Source organism: Sceloporus occidentalis, unplaced genomic scaffold, assembly GCF_023333645.1.
Source record: "Sceloporus occidentalis isolate IW3139 unplaced genomic scaffold, rSceOcc1.0.p SCAF_5, whole genome shotgun sequence".
In the NCBI taxonomy this organism is placed as follows: Eukaryota; Metazoa; Chordata; class Lepidosauria; order Squamata; family Phrynosomatidae; genus Sceloporus; species Sceloporus occidentalis.
The window spans coordinates 84,119,862-84,135,569 of NW_028316985.1; the positions used below are offsets into that span (position 1 = coordinate 84,119,862).

General features: G+C 42.1%; 1 long non-coding RNA gene across 1 annotated transcript; it reads right to left on the reverse strand.

Annotated features, from left to right (window-relative positions):
* Positions 1–4,316: 4,316 nt before the first annotated feature.
* Positions 4,317–6,540, reverse strand: LOC149312421 (uncharacterized). Its single transcript, XR_016281254.1, has 3 exons — positions 5,631–6,540; positions 4,776–4,893; positions 4,317–4,422 (listed from the first exon to the last, which is right to left on the reverse strand). It is a non-coding gene; the product is annotated as an uncharacterized LOC149312421 (long non-coding RNA).
* Positions 6,541–15,708: the final 9,168 nt, after the last annotated feature.

The window sequence follows — 15,708 nt, forward strand, 5'->3', positions numbered from 1 at the left end:
AACCACTACACAATGCTGGCTCTCCATCCAATAGTAAACCAAGCTTTTCTTGTCTGCACAGACAACAGGTTTGCATGAATTTTCCTTTTGATCAATTATTAAAATGGTACTTCCCATGCCTGCCGTAGATACCATACACACTTTTCTGATAGATATCATAATTAAGGGGTTTCATCATTATATAGCATATATAGCATGGAGCATGTATGGAGGTCTCCATGACTTAATACATGTGTTGAGGCAGAATGACCCAAGGAAACTAGAATTGCACAAGTGCTGAAGTCACACTGACCAAAGACATGTGACACCAAGATAAAACAAAAGACAAGTACTGGTGGCTTTGGCATTCCCCTGACCTGCCCCTTTAGCATCTTTTCTTGTAGTGGAAACAAAGAAAGGCAATTGTTAAAATATTCAGAGATTATAGCTAGTATCTTTCCTCTTGATATCCTACCATTTCCCTTTCTGCCCAGTCATAAAAGGGATTATCTTAGATCCCATTAATGCATTGACACTTTGGTGCCAAAACCATCAAGCTTGTCAGAGGTGTTTTGACCAGTCCTTGGGAAAGCCATCAGCTTTTGCTTTCGGTAATCCAGCACATACCTTCCTGAGACACTCTGCATCTTTCATGAACCTCTCTCTTCAGGATGGGTAATTCTCACCCTTTTCCAACCTCAGAATGTATTCAACCTTTCAAACCTATCTTTCCTGTAGCCTTGTATGATTCTTAAGGCTGGATCAGTTTTTGTATGTTTGAGTGAACCCTTGCAAATTTCTAAAGTTTACTGGAAACTAGTGTCTCTTTTTTCAGTTAGTACTGGTATACACAGGTGGAAAGGCCCCTGTAGTTACCTCTCTCTTGCAAGCTGTCTTTCATCTATAACTTCCCCCACATTTTAAAAGAGATGCTGGCATTGCTGGTGACCACCACCACCATCCTTTAGGATAACACTGCTTGGCAGCAAAAACAACAAACTATTTCTTTTAAGATCCACCTTTGGAGGCTAGCTCATGCTTCGTTGATAATGTTTGCCAGGCCCAGAAGCCATTGCTGTGTCATTGTAGAGCATAAATATATTTTTGATCAGGTTCATTATTGAGCAAATGAACTCTCTACTTAAAACTGTTAGCAAGATAATGGATGTGTAGTGTAGCCAGGTTTTCAAAATAGCTATAAAGGACAGTCAAAAAACAATCAGGAAGTAGCTATTAACACATTTGTGTTGTACCTAAATACCTAGTGAAAATATTGGTTGCCGTTAGCCTAGCCATGTATTTTGCTGAAAAATTAACACATTGTCCACTTGAAAAATTGCAGGATGCACACATTTCTGCCTTTATAAAGGGCCCATATCCCAAAATACAGGATTTTTTTGGCAATTCATTCTGTATGTATAAAAGAAAGAGCACAAATAGACTAGATTTCTGTACCTAGAGAGGCTGAAGTTTGGCCCCCTGGCACCAGTAACATCCGGTGCCAGAACACATTTAGGTTTGGGCACTCAGTCTCTAAAAGGTTCGCCATGACTGTCCTAAGGTGAAGCAGCAGGGTAGAGCATCCCAAATATATTGCTCTGTTTGACCTCCCCCCCCCCTTTTTCCTCACTCCCAAATTTATTAATAATCGATCACAACTGAGCACCAATCCAACACCCCTTCCCTAATTCTGACTCACTGCAAATAACATATGTTTCATCTGTTGTTGGCCTGAGCAGTTGCAAAAAAGCAGAAAATGAAAGGTCAGCTTACTCCTGCGGCCTCCTCAAGACACTTAAGCAGCTGGAAAATAAGGATGGAAATGCTGCAGGAACTGTCAAAGAAGTGGCATTTAAAAAGTCAGGGCCTCACTCTGGCTGCTTCTCGGCTAAAGGAATCGATTTCACAAGGCTCTTTTCCCCCTTGCCACAGAGAGAGAGTCTTTCAGGAATGTCCCCAAACCCCAGTTGGAATGTCTCTCTCTTGGCTAGCACTAGATTCAAAGACACAAAATGTAGATGTCAGAGGCATAGCTGTGTCAGTCTAGAACAGCGGATCCCAAGCTTTGGTCATCCATATGTTTTGTTTTCTAGAATTTCTAACTATTGACCAGGCTGGTTGGGACTTCTGGCAGCTGATGTCTTTGGGGCATGTCCAGAAAAGTCCTCAAAATCCAGAGGGATCCATTCTATCTAATCAAATTCCTATCCTTGGTCCCCCTTAGAATATTGGAATGAAGAACATGAGAGAATAATGTCGGAAGAAAAACGAAGGATTTTGGGAATAAGGAGTGGGGAGGCAAGTGTTCCCTCCTTTTTTTCATTTTCTTTTGGTGAGGCATCATGAACCAAAAGAAAAGTCCCATAGATAGAAGTCTTTCAAGCCTACATTGGGATTCTTTCTTTCTTTCTTTCTTTCTTTCTTTCTTTCTTTCTTTCTTTTTTAATAATCTTTATTATTTTCAATACCATAAAACAACATAAAGGACAGCTACACTGGGACATAACATATACTTATCATACTAATATCATTGACGCTCAAGTATAATAAACGCATTTGACATAAACATATACAATAAATATAACATAACATATAGCTATCACAGAATCTAACAACTTAACAACTAAAAAACGACTTCCTTGTCTTGTGGATCTTTTCCATTGATATTTGATGTAAAACCAAAATGCTTTCTAATTAGTTATCATATCAAATCTCATGCATATATGCACAACGTCCAAACCTTACTAAATGAACACTGGGATTTTTCAAGTCTCTTTCTCTCTCTCTCCAGAAGCACCCAAAGCGATCCTGCTTTCTGCTCCATCCGTGTCCTCAGCATTTGTCCCTCCAAGTTACATGAAATGTATGAGGGAGTCATTGTTCCGGAACCGGGCAAAGAAGCCAGGCAGAGAAGCCAATGTCCAGTGTTGAAACAATGTGGGATTATGGAATTGGGTCTGAGACTTGGGACTGAGGAGGTGGGAGCATCTGCTTGTCAATAGTGGCTTTCTCTGGGTGGAAAAAGTGGTAATGGCCTGAAGGCCCCTGGCTGTGGTAGCTCACTGGAGGCCTGGGGTCAGACATTGGTCTGAAATCCTGCTGCTGATAATTCTGAGATCTGCATTTATCTGATTGTCACCGCTTGCAGTCCTGGTCGTACCTAGACAGAACAAGAGACAAACAGAGGGTTGTTACCTCAGAAGAAGACAAGACATCCAGGAAAACCTCCTGCTCTTGGGAGTCTTAGGAATTATGTTGAACTTGTTCCCCTAAATGAGGTTCCAGGTGCTGTTGGACCGAACTCCCAGAGACCCTAGTCAACACAGGAGATGGCAAGGAACACTGGGCATTGCAGTCCAGGACCATCTGGAGAACTGCACCATTTCCACTCCTGCCATAAATAAGGAATTGGAAGGAGGCTGGTGCTCTCTTGTCATGATGATGCATTCTCTCTCTCAGCATAGGGTAAATACATGATAGTGGTGTCATGTTGTGTCAGTCCTATACTGGATACCTCTGTTCTCCAATATAAGAAAAATGGTGAATGCACCTAACAATCAGCTAATCGCACAATAGGCAAAACACAGTTGCAGTATGGGATGCACAATATCCACATTGCCGAGGTCCAACTCCTATGAAAAGTTTAATGCTTTGAGCCCTCAGCTCCTCCTAGTTTACAACCTGTGTTGAAAGGAATGCACAAAAACATACAACACACGAGATAAATAGGGTTGCTAGACAACACAAACTGGAGGTCCCAAAGGAGAAAGTGAGGGCTCACTTGTTATAATAGTCCCTGTGGTCCCAGTGGTCTCGGTCAGTGTTGTACTGCTCCTATGGCCGCTTGCGGGATGGGTTGCTTGGCTCAGAGTTGGCCCAGCTGTAGTGAGAGCCCCATGTGGCTGGCGGTCTCCATAGTGATGCTCCTTGTACCAGGGTTGGTTATATTGATGGTGCTGTTCTCCACCCCAGACTTGTTGCGGGTTGTCGTCGTAGTTGAACTTCTTCTTCTGTTCATGTCGAGAGCAAAAGAAGATGGAAAGGAAGAAGTTAGTGGGAAACCTAAGAGCAAGCTGGCCAAAAAGTGGAAAAACCACAAATAACAAAAACATTCTATTTTTACCTGAGAATACACCTCCCTATGAATCTCTAGGTCCTCCAATGCAACTCTGTGGTCAACATCTTCCAGACAGTGACCATAGAATTGCACTGGAGGAGCTACAAATGCCAAGTAGATTATTCTCTCTAGGAATCTCTAGGTTCCTTAGTGCAGATTTTAGTTAAAGTTGAACATGGAGGAAAACCCACATCCAAATCTTCCTCCTCCTCTTCATCCTCCTACTTCACATCTGAGATAATGGTGGGCTCACTCCCAGCAGTAACATGGACAGGGCAATGCAATGGGTTTCCTTTCTCTGCAGCTTGGGCCTCACTGTCTGTGGGCTGTGAAAGAAGAAAATTGGGAGTCCTAGTCCTAAAGTAAAATCAGAGCTGTGACAAAATCAGAGATCTGACCATAGAAAGATAGGAGGGGAAGTGGGCATAGCCTTTCCTTGGTTGTTGTTATTTTGTGTCTCTAAGTCATGTTTGACCTATGGAGAGCCTACGGCAAACCTTTCAGAGGGTTTTCATGGCAAATTTCTTGAGACAAAGTTTGCCAATGTCATCCATTGAGGCTGAGAGTGTGTGGCTTGCCCAAGGTCACCCTGTGGGCTTTTATGCTCAATGAGGCAAATGAACCCTGACCTCAAGTGTCCTAGTTCAATGCATAAACAATCATGCAATGCTGGCTCTACCTTCTTTTTTGGCCTCTGTTTTTATTCTTTCCTTCTCTTCTTCCTTTTTCTTCTTGATTGCAGCCTGCTTGTCTGGATCTTCTTTGTTCTCTTTCTTCTGCTTCTATTTTGCAGGGTTCTGATCCCATCCATCCAATTAGAAAAAAGGAATCAGGAAAGAAGAAAAAGAGAATCCTTTTTAACCTTCTTTCTGCTAAAAGATGCCAAGGAACCTCTTTTAAATCAAATCAAGCAATGAAGTAGCAATAATAAATACCCCTTGGCAGATAACTGGCCGGCCCATTTAGGAGATTGGGTGGAAGGCCTATGCAACACTCCTTCTGGCTGCCTCAAATGGACTTGCTCACAAGGTCAACCTGCCCCTCACAACTTTCTCTGTATGAGGTTGCACCCCAGAAGCCACCCAAGATGTCATCCACCAGCTGTTTTTCCAATGGCCCGCCTTCCTCCAGAATCCTAGTTACTGGGGCCTTTTACTGAACTGGGACAGGAGAGACAGAGATGATGGGATCTATGGCGTTTGCTTTACTTTGACCTCTCCTTCTTCTGACAGTTAGTCTGAATGCTGAGGAGAGACTTCATTCCCATGCTCATTGTGGCCTTTGATGGTTCGGTTCTCTTTCTTTGCATAGCGCTACCTCTTTTCCCCCTTAATCTAAGATAATAAAAAAGCCCATTTAGGGAGGGAAATGCCACCATCCCATTTAAGTGAGCACTAGATCCCACCCTATTTCTAGCTGAGGAATCTCGCTCAGCCCCCTCTCCAGCTTCACAAGATTTCCTAAAGTGCCTCCCACAAGTTTGCAAAGCTACATTTGCCACTATGGGAAACAGGAACATTAGTTTGCACCAAACCTCTGCCCCAGAAGCTGAATCCACCAGCCGGTTGAGGGAGCACAGGTCCTTTGGTTACCCATTGGGGGGATGTCTTTCAGTTGCTTCTCATATTTCTCCACGGTTGAGGCACAATTGTTGTGACGAAGCTCCTCCAGATGTTTCAGATCAGCCACCGACTTGTCCACCAGCTCAGCATCTTGAGCGAGCGACTCGGGACTGGTGTCGGGAACGAAAACAACAAGGATGCTTTGCACCCTGGGATGAGGCACTGCATTGTCCTACCATCCACAGCCTTTCCTTGTAGGCTTATCTGGCTCTACAAAATTCCTAAGTAAACATCATTCATTGCGAGAGAGCCCAGGGTCCTGCTTTTGGAGAAAAGGTGGAATAGAAATAAGGTGACAATCACTACAGTAGGTTCAATAGCATCAGTAACAGTTCCTAATGAAACCAGATTCCTAGCATCTCCCAAAAACCCAAAGGCACTTACCACTCCATGGGAGCTGCCAACTTCATATAGGACTTAATAAAAGTGTGGGATTGAAACAAAAAGATGGCAAGAGCTATCAGAGATTTCCACCAAATCTATGCCTATTTGTTCAATTCGTCCAAGGGACTTTTTAAAATATTAAACAGTTACAATAACATGGAAATGTACCATAGCAATTTCCCATGGAACCCTGTGCCTGGCAGTTTAAGAAATCATGTTTTGAATCCTCAGCCATAAAAAAAGCCTCTCTAAACTGCAGCTCCCAGGATTCTATAGGAGGTTAGCATCTCAAATCATGCTATTTCCCCATTTCTACCCTTAAATACTTCCCAGCTGTAGTTGCTGTTGCTGTTGTTGTGTGCCTTCAAGATGTGTCCAACTTATGATGACTCTAAGGAGAAGCTATCATGAGGTTTACTTGGCAAGCTTCTTCAGAGGGGCTTTGCCATTGCCATCATATGGGGCTGAGACAGGACAAAAAAAAGGGATAAGAAGGGATAGGGCAAACCGTGGCCCTGAAAAAGTTGTTCAACTGCAACTCCCAGCTGATATTACAATGCCTGTGTTACATCTGTATCTGACTCTGATCTCTATGCTATTGGAGCACTGAGTTTTAGTCTATGGTGCTTAGTATAGTTCCAGGATAGATTCAGCACCATGGATACTTCAAACTAAAAGACCAAGCAAATTCACCAACCCACTAACATGGGAAGCATGTTAGTCAACTACTGTGACTATGGCCAAGTCATTATCCTCCAATCCCCTCTTTGCCTCCCAGTTAACATTTGTAGATTATCCTTAGCTGATCTTTGAGAACTAATGTCCAAATGAAGGAACAGAACCATCCTTTTCTTTTACTGGCATGTTTACTTTTTTTTTTTAAATGTTTATTGTATATTTTGTTTTCTAAACTACCTTGATACCCACTCATGAGAGAAAGCTGAGATGAAATGTTAGAAATAACACAACCATACAGTTCAATGAATGATGTAACTAATGAATGAATGAATAAGATGGATGCTATCAGGTGAGCTCAAGCAGTCCACTATGTTTAAAGCGATGCCTTCACTAAGCAGTAGTAGGTTCCATTTAAATTAAGACAGGATTGAAAGCACTTACAATGAGTAGGAAATAGGTAGAGAAACCAACAGAACTGCGTAAATGATGTGTAAGTCTGAAACCAAATTAATGGTGTGGCTCCACTCTGTTGAGGTGTCTCCACCTCTCCACCTCCTCTCAGCCTCAACTGACTCACCTGACAAAACTCCTACTTTGGTCAGGATACTCAATTAATTCCACGGAAACCCAACCAGGAAACACGTTCCATTCTGCTTCCTGCCATCTGATCACTTCCCCATCAGGTCCAAAGAGATGGGTTACATTTCTTTTAATGGGATGATTTCAATTGTGATTTTAAATTTCATGGTTTTTATCTGATTCTTTTGGTGAGCACCTTGAGTCCCACTTGGAATAGAAATGAAATGAAATAATTATTTGCATCGGAAACTGGAAAAGCTGGCTCCCACTCCATCAAAAAAGCAGCATATAAAATTAGTCTCCTTTGTCCAAAATGATTGGAACTAGAAGTGTATTGTATTTCGGAATATTTTAGATTTTTAAAAAATCTTCCTCCTCCTCTTCTTCCTCCTCCTCCTCCTCATGTGAGATAAGGATGGGCTCGCTCCCAGCTGGAACATGGACAGGGCAATGTCATGGGTTTCCATTCTCTCATTGTCTTTGGGCTGTGAAAGAAGAAAATTGGGAATCTTAGTCCTAAAGCAAAATCAGGATGTGACAAAAACAGCGACGTGACTATTGAAAGAAAGGGGGGAAGTGGGCATGGCCTTGCCTTATTGTGTTTGTTCTTGTTGTGTGTCCCCGAGTCATTTCTGACTTACGGGGACCCTACGGCAAACCTGTCACAGGCTGTTCTTGGCAAATTTCTTCAGATGAGGTTTGCCATTGTCATCTACTGAGGGTGAGAGTGTGTGACTTTCCCAAGGTCACCCAGTGGGTTTTTATGCTCAATCAGGTATTTGTCCCTAACATTTACGGGGGAGGGGCTATGTCAGTTAATGGCCAGAATCATAGTCCAACACTCAAACACTACACCACATTTGCTCTAGGGCTGGGATGGGATGAATCCATGGCTTGCCAGGCTGCAGCTGGTGTTGGAATCGCCTAGGCTGTTAGTCCTGGATGATTTCAATATCCCCCTCAAGGCTGATTTGACTAATTTTACTGGTGCGGCTCGGGAGTTCATGGGTTTCATGACAAACATGGGCTTCTCCCAGATAGTCTCTTAGCCCACACATTGTGCAGGTCATACTCTTGATGTGGTCTTCTGCATGGAACAGGCATATCCGTGGGCAGAAATAACTAGTATCTCCACATTATCATGGATGGATCATTTCCTGGTTAAGGTTGGACTGAAAGCTATTATTCCTCCCTCGGGGGGTGGAGGACCAATTAGAATGGTCCGCCCTTGAAGGCTGATGGAACCCATTAGGTTCCAAGAAGTCCTAGGGGTTCTATGGTTGGCAGTGTCAGCGACTCTGTCGAAGTTCTGGTTAATTTGTGGAATAACAACATCACCAGAGCTATACACATGATCACTCCCAAGCGTCCTTTCCAACCCGCTAAAAACCGTAATCCTTGGTACACTGAAGAGATTAAACAAATGAAGCTGGTTGGACAACGGCTAGAGAAGCGTTGGCTGAAATCTCAACTCAAATCTGATAAGACACTTCATTGGTCTTTTCTTAGGTCCTAACAAGTGGCGATAGATGCAGCCAAGAAATCTTTCTAGTCTGCATCTATTGTGTCTGTGAAATCTCACCCAGCTAAGCTGTTCAGGGTGGTAAGGAGTTTAACTGCCTCCCACCCAGAACCCTCTATTAGATTCAACCATAGCTTGCTGTGACACTTTTAATGATTATTTCACAGATAAAATCTCTTGGATAGGAGCTGATTTGGATGCCAACTTTAAGTCAGAAGCAATGAGAGAGGCATCCAACGCCTCCTCCATTACTGTTAGACTGGATCAATTTGAGTCGGTAAGTACTGAGGATGTGGACAAGCTCCTTAGTAGTCTGAAAAACATGACTTGCCCTCTCGACCTTTGCCCATCCTGGCAGGCTGGCCAGGGGGGTGATATAGTCAAGCTGATGTTGAAAAATATAATCAATGCATCCTTCAGGAAGGGTACCCTGCTTTCTTGTCTTAACGGGGTGGTGGTCAGACCAATCTTTAAAAAGCCTTCCCTGGACCCCCTGGATAGAAATAACTATAGGCCAGTCTCATTGTTGCCATTCTTGAGCAAGGTGATTGAGAGGGCGGTCGCCAGTAAACTACAAGCAGTCTTGGATGAAGCTGATTACCTGGACCTATCTCAAACCAGATTCAGGGTGGGATACGGAGTTGAGACAGCCATGGTCACCATAGTCGATGATCTCCTTCTGGGCATCAACAGGGGAAATGTGACCCCGCTGGTGCTCTTAGACCTCTCAGTGGCCTTTGATACCATTGACCATGGTATCCTTCTGGAATGCCTGAGAGAGTTAGGTATCAGAGGCACTGTTCTAGAGTGGTTCCGGTCCTACCTCTAAGGCAGATTCCAGATGGTGGCGCTAGGAGACAGTTGCTTTTCTAAAAGAGAGCAAAAATTTGGCATCCCCTCAGGGTGCCATATTGTCTCCCATGCTGTTTAACATTTACATGAAGCCGCTGGGCAAAATCATCCGGAGACATGGGGCAGGGTGTTATCAGTATGCTGATGACACCCAAATATATGTTTCTATGTCTCAGACTGATGCAGTGACTAAGGATGGCATCTCTCCTCTGAATGGGGCAGTAATGAACTGGATGAGGGAAAACCGACTCAAGCTGAATCCAGGTAAGGCAGAGGTACTCGTTATAGGAAACCCGAGCCCAGCGACTCGGGACTGGTGTTGGGAACGGAAACAACAAGGATGCTTTGCACCCTGGGATGAGGCACTGCATTGTCCTACCATCCGCAGCCTTTCCTTGTAGGCTTATCTGGCTCAACAAAATTCCTAAGCAAACATCATTCATTGCGAGAGAGCCCAGAGTCCTGCTTTTGGAGAAAAGGTGGAATAGAAATAAGGTGACAGTCACTACAGTAGGTTCAATAGCATCAGCAACAGTTCCTAATGAAACCAGATTCCCAGCATCTTCCCAAAAACCCAAAGGCACTTACCGCTTCATGGGAGCTGCCAACTTCGTATAGGACTTAATAAAAGTGTGGGATTGAAACAAAAAGATGGCAAGAGCTTTCAGAGATTTCAACCAAATCCATGCCTATTTGGTTCAATAGCTCCAAAGGACGTTTTTTATATTAAACAGTTACAATACCATGGAGATGTACCATAGCAATTTCCCATGGAACACTGGGGCTGGCAGTTTAAGAAATCATGTTTTGAATCCTCAGCCATAAAATTCTAAAGCCTCTCTCAACTGCTGTTCCCAGGATTCCATATGAGTTTAGCATCTCAAGTCATGCTATTATCCCATTTCTATCCTTAAATGTTCCCCAGCTGTAGTTGTTGTTGCTGTTGATGTGTGCCTTCAAGATATTTCCAATTTATGATGACTCTAAGGAGAAGCTATCATGAGGCTTTCGTGGCAAGCTTCTTCAGAGGGGCTTTGCCATTGCCATCAACTGGGGCTGAGACAGTGTGACTTGTTCAAGGTCACCCAGTGAGCTTCATGGCTTAATTGGTAATTGAACCCTGTTCCCCAGAATCATAGTCCAACACTCAAACACTACACTACATTTTCTGTAGGGCAAGAACAGAATGAATCTATGGCCTGTTACAGACTGCCAAAATAAAGCTGCTTCGGGTCTCTTTGGAGGTATGCTATTTAAATGATGCATGCATCCTAAGAATCCGGAAGCTGCACCAAAAGCTGCACTCTGGTGCTTATGAATGGAGTGTGGCTTTGGTGCGACCTCCGGACTCTTAGAACCCATGCATCATTTAAATAGCATACCTCCAAAGAGACCCGAAGCAGCTTTATTTTGGCAGTCTGTAACAGGCCTATAGCTAGTCAGGCTAGATGGACCCATCAGTTGACTCATGATCCATCTTCTTCTCTTCTAAGACAGGATGGGGCAAACTGTGGCCCTGAAGAAATTGTTTGACTTCAACTCCCAGCTGATATTACAATGCCTGTGTTACATGTCTCAGGAATACACTGTAGCTGACTCTGATCTCCATGTTATTGGAGCATTGAGTTTTAGTCCATGGTGCTGGAGTCTAGTTCCAGGATGGATCCAAAACCATGGATGGCTCAAACTAAAAGACCAAGCAAACTCACCAACCCACTAACATGGGAAGCACCAACTACTGTGACTACCTGCAAGTCATTATCCTCCAATCCCCTCTTTCCCCCCAGTTAACATTTGCAGATTATCCTTTGGAGATATTTGATAACCGATGTTCAACTGAAGGAACAGCACCATTTTCTACTTTTACTGGCATATTTTCTTTTTAAAAATGCATATGTTCATTCTATATTTTGTTTTCTAAATCACCTTGAGACCCACTCAGGGGAGAAAGGTGAGACAAAATTTAAGAAATAACAACCATTAAGGTCAAGGAATACAACTAATGAATAAATGAATTAGAAGTATGCTAACAGATTAGCTGAAGTAGTCCAACCTGTTTGAATTGAGGCCTTCACAAAGCAGTAGTAGGTTCAGTTTATAGAAAGACAGGATTGAAAGCACTTAACAATGAACAGGAAATTGGCAGAGAAGCCCACAGAACTGGATAAATGATGTAAAAGTCTGAAACCCAATTAATGGTGTGGCTGCAGTCTGTTGAGGTCTCTCCAGCTCTTAAGCTCCTCTCAACCTCAACTGACTCAACTGACTCAACTCCCACTTTGGCCAGGATTCCATTCTGCTTCCTGCCATCTGACCACTTCCCCACCAGGTCCAAAGAGATGGGTTACATTTCTTTTAATGGGATAGTTTCAATTGCGATTTTAAATTTCATTGTTTTTATCTGATTATTTTGTTGAGTCATCTTGAGTCTCACTTGGAATAGAAATGAAATGAAATAATTATTTGCATTGGAAACTGGAAAAGGTGGTTCCCACTCCATCATAAAGGCAGCATATAAATGAAATTATGACTATGATTATTATAAATTGAGTCTCCTTTGTCCAAAATGCTTGGGACTAGAAGTGTTTTGGAATTCAGAATTGTTCAGATTTTGAAATGTTTGCTTAGACATAATGAGAAATTTTGGAAATGGGGCTCGAGTCTAAACATTCATTTATGTTTCATATACACTTCTACACATAGCCAGAAGGTAATTTTATACACAGTACACACACACACATACATACATACATATATATATATATATGCCTTTCTCCCAGACCAGGATCCAAGGAGGCTAATAATTTTGTGCATGAAATAAAGTTTGTTTTCATTGAAGTATCAGAAAGCAAAGATGTCGTTTTCTCAGCCACCCATGTGGACAAACTAAACAAAAACCCAGTTACATTTGCCACATGCCCACTCTTTGAGAGAAATTTGTGAAATATATTTATTTAGTCAATAAAATACAATTGGCCTTTGATATCCACAGATTCTGCATCCATGGATTTGGCCATCGAAAGCAGTCTCTCTCTCTCTTTCACACACACACACACACACACACACACACACACACACACACCCCAACCTTGATTTTATCATTTTATGTAGGGGACACCATATTACAATAACATTATTTGTAATGGATGTTGGTTAAAATAGTCAGTCCTCTACATCCACAGATTTTGTAACCATGGATTTTGCCATTCATCTCTCTCTCTCTTATTCTCTCATATATATATATATATATATATATATATATATATATCTCCAAAAAGACAACGATTTTATCATTTTATGTAGGGGACACCATATTACAACCCCATTATTTGTAATAGATGTTGGTTACCACATGGGGTCCTAGAACCAAACCTCAGCAGATACTGAGGTCCAATTGTAAATAATAAACAGATCCAGAGTTCAGTTACTACACAGAAACAAAACTGTCCATTCTACAATGCCATAATTTAATAATAATAATTAATAATTTGTTTTATTTATATACCGCTATTCCAAAGATCATAGCGGTGAACAGCAAGTAAGCTAATTAGCAAGTAAGCTAATTTGCCCCCAACAGTCTGGGTACTCATTTTAGTGACCTCGGAAGGATGCAAGCCTGAGTCGAGCTTGGGCCCTTTTGCTGGTCTTGAACTCGCAACCTTGTGGTTTCGAGTGAATGGCTGCAGTACAGTATTTAACCACTGCGCCACCATTCAACAGTGATAACTCCACTCACTTTTGTATCTTAAAGGATACATAACTAGTTGGAGAAAGCAAGTGAGTGAGAGAACAAATTGTGGGAGGTCCCTTTTGTAAATGTCTTTAAAATAATGATGACAGAAGACTTTCAGGGTTTTGCTAAGCAGAGTGGTCAGAGGGAGAAGCCCATGTAACATCACTCTGGGAAATAACTGATTCTGGAAATGCTTGAGGTGTGAATGATCAGACAGTCACAGGATGAGATTAAAATGTCAGAGTTTAGAATGCTCCTCAGACTGGAACTTATTCACATGACAGATGATATTAAACCCATTTTAAAAGATACTGACATCAAGAGACTTGCTCTTCATTATTCCCTGTGTTTCTCACTCTAACAACATACATAATACATAGCCTAGTTGTGTCCTGTGTTCGAAAGTGGGGAGGAATTTTTAAATATTGGACAGTCTACAGAGAACTGCCATCTTGTATGGAAAATTCATAGGGACTGCCCTGTTAGTCTGGAAAATCTGTGTGCAAAGGGATCTTGAAGCACCTTTGAGAGAAGAAGCTTGTAGCATGAACTTTCCTAATCTTGACTTAACATCGGCATCTGAAGAAACAGAGTCAAGTCTACAAAAGCTTTTATCATTCAGATAGTCTCAAAGGTACTACAAGATCCCTTTGCACACTGTATGGAAAATGGTATCCGTATGTTTATTTATCTATTTATTGATACATTTTACAACTCACCTCTAAGTCAAGGGAGGTGGTCTGTGTTAGAAGTATTTTGCAATCTTTTTGCCGTTAAGAGTTTGAAAACCACCAGATGTAAAAGTCACATACGCAAAACTTTAATTCTGTCCATCAAACAGATGTCATTGAATACTACGAGGAGCACAATGAAAAGAAAACTGTGCTAGTATTTATTGATGTGATAAAGATTTTGATAACATGAATTGGGTGTTTATGATAGAACTGTTGAAAGAGATGCATATTGGAGTGAATTTTGTGAGGCTGAGGCAGTGTGACTTGCCCAAGGTCACCCAGTGGGCTTCATGGCTTAATTGGTAATTGAACTCTGTTCTCCAGCATCATAGTCCAAGACTCAAACACTACACTACATTTGCTGTAGGGCTAAGACAGAATGAATCCATGTCTAGTCAGGCTAGATGGAACCATCAGTTGACTCATGATCCATCTTCAGGATGGGGCAAACCGTAGCCCTGAAGAAGTTGTTGTACTGCAACTCCCAGCTGATATTACAATGCCTGTGTTACATGTCCCAGGAATACGCTGTAGCTGACTCTGATCTCCATGTTATTCGAGCATTGAGTTTTAGTCCATGGTGCTGGAGTCTAGTTCCAGGATCGATTCAGCACCATGGGCAGTTCAGACTAAAACACAGAGCAGATCACAAACCCACTAACATGGGAGGCATAAACTACTGTGACTATGGGCAAGTCATTGTCCTCCAATCCCCTCTTTCCCTCCCAGTTAACATTTGTAGATTATCCTTAAAGGATCTTTCAGAACTAATGTCCAACTGAAGCAACAGCACCATCCTTTTCTTTTTTCAGCATGTTTACTTTTTAAAAATGCTTATGTTCACTCTATATTTTGTTTTCTAAACCACCTTGAGACCCACTCAGGAGAATAAGGCTGAGATGAAATTTTAGAAATAACACAACCATACAGTTCAATGAATGATGTAACTAATGAATGAATGAATAGGAAGGATGCTATCAGGTGAGCTCAAGCAGTTCACCTTGTTTAAAGTGATGCCTTCACAAAGCAGCCATAGGTTCCATTTATAGAAAGACAGGATTGAAAGCACTTACAATGAACAAGAAATAGGCAGAGAAGCCAACAGAACTGCGTAAATGATGTATAAGACTGAAACCCAAATAATGGTGTGGCTGCAGTCTGTTGAGGTCTCTCCACCTCTCCACCTCCTCTCAGCCTCAACTGACTCAACTGACTCAACTCCCACTTTGGCCAGGATTCTCAGTTATCTCCATGGAAACCCAACCAGGAAACAATTCCATTCTGCTTCCTGCCATCTGACCACTTCCCCACCAGGTCCAAAGAGATGGATTACATTTCTTTTAATGGGATGGTTTCAATTGCGATTTTAAATTTCAATGCTTTTATCCGATTCTTTTGATGAGCACCTTGAGTCCTACTTGGAATAGAAATTAAATAAAACAATTATTTGCATCGGAAATCGGAAAATATGGTTCCCACTCCACAAGAAAGGCAACATATAAATGAAA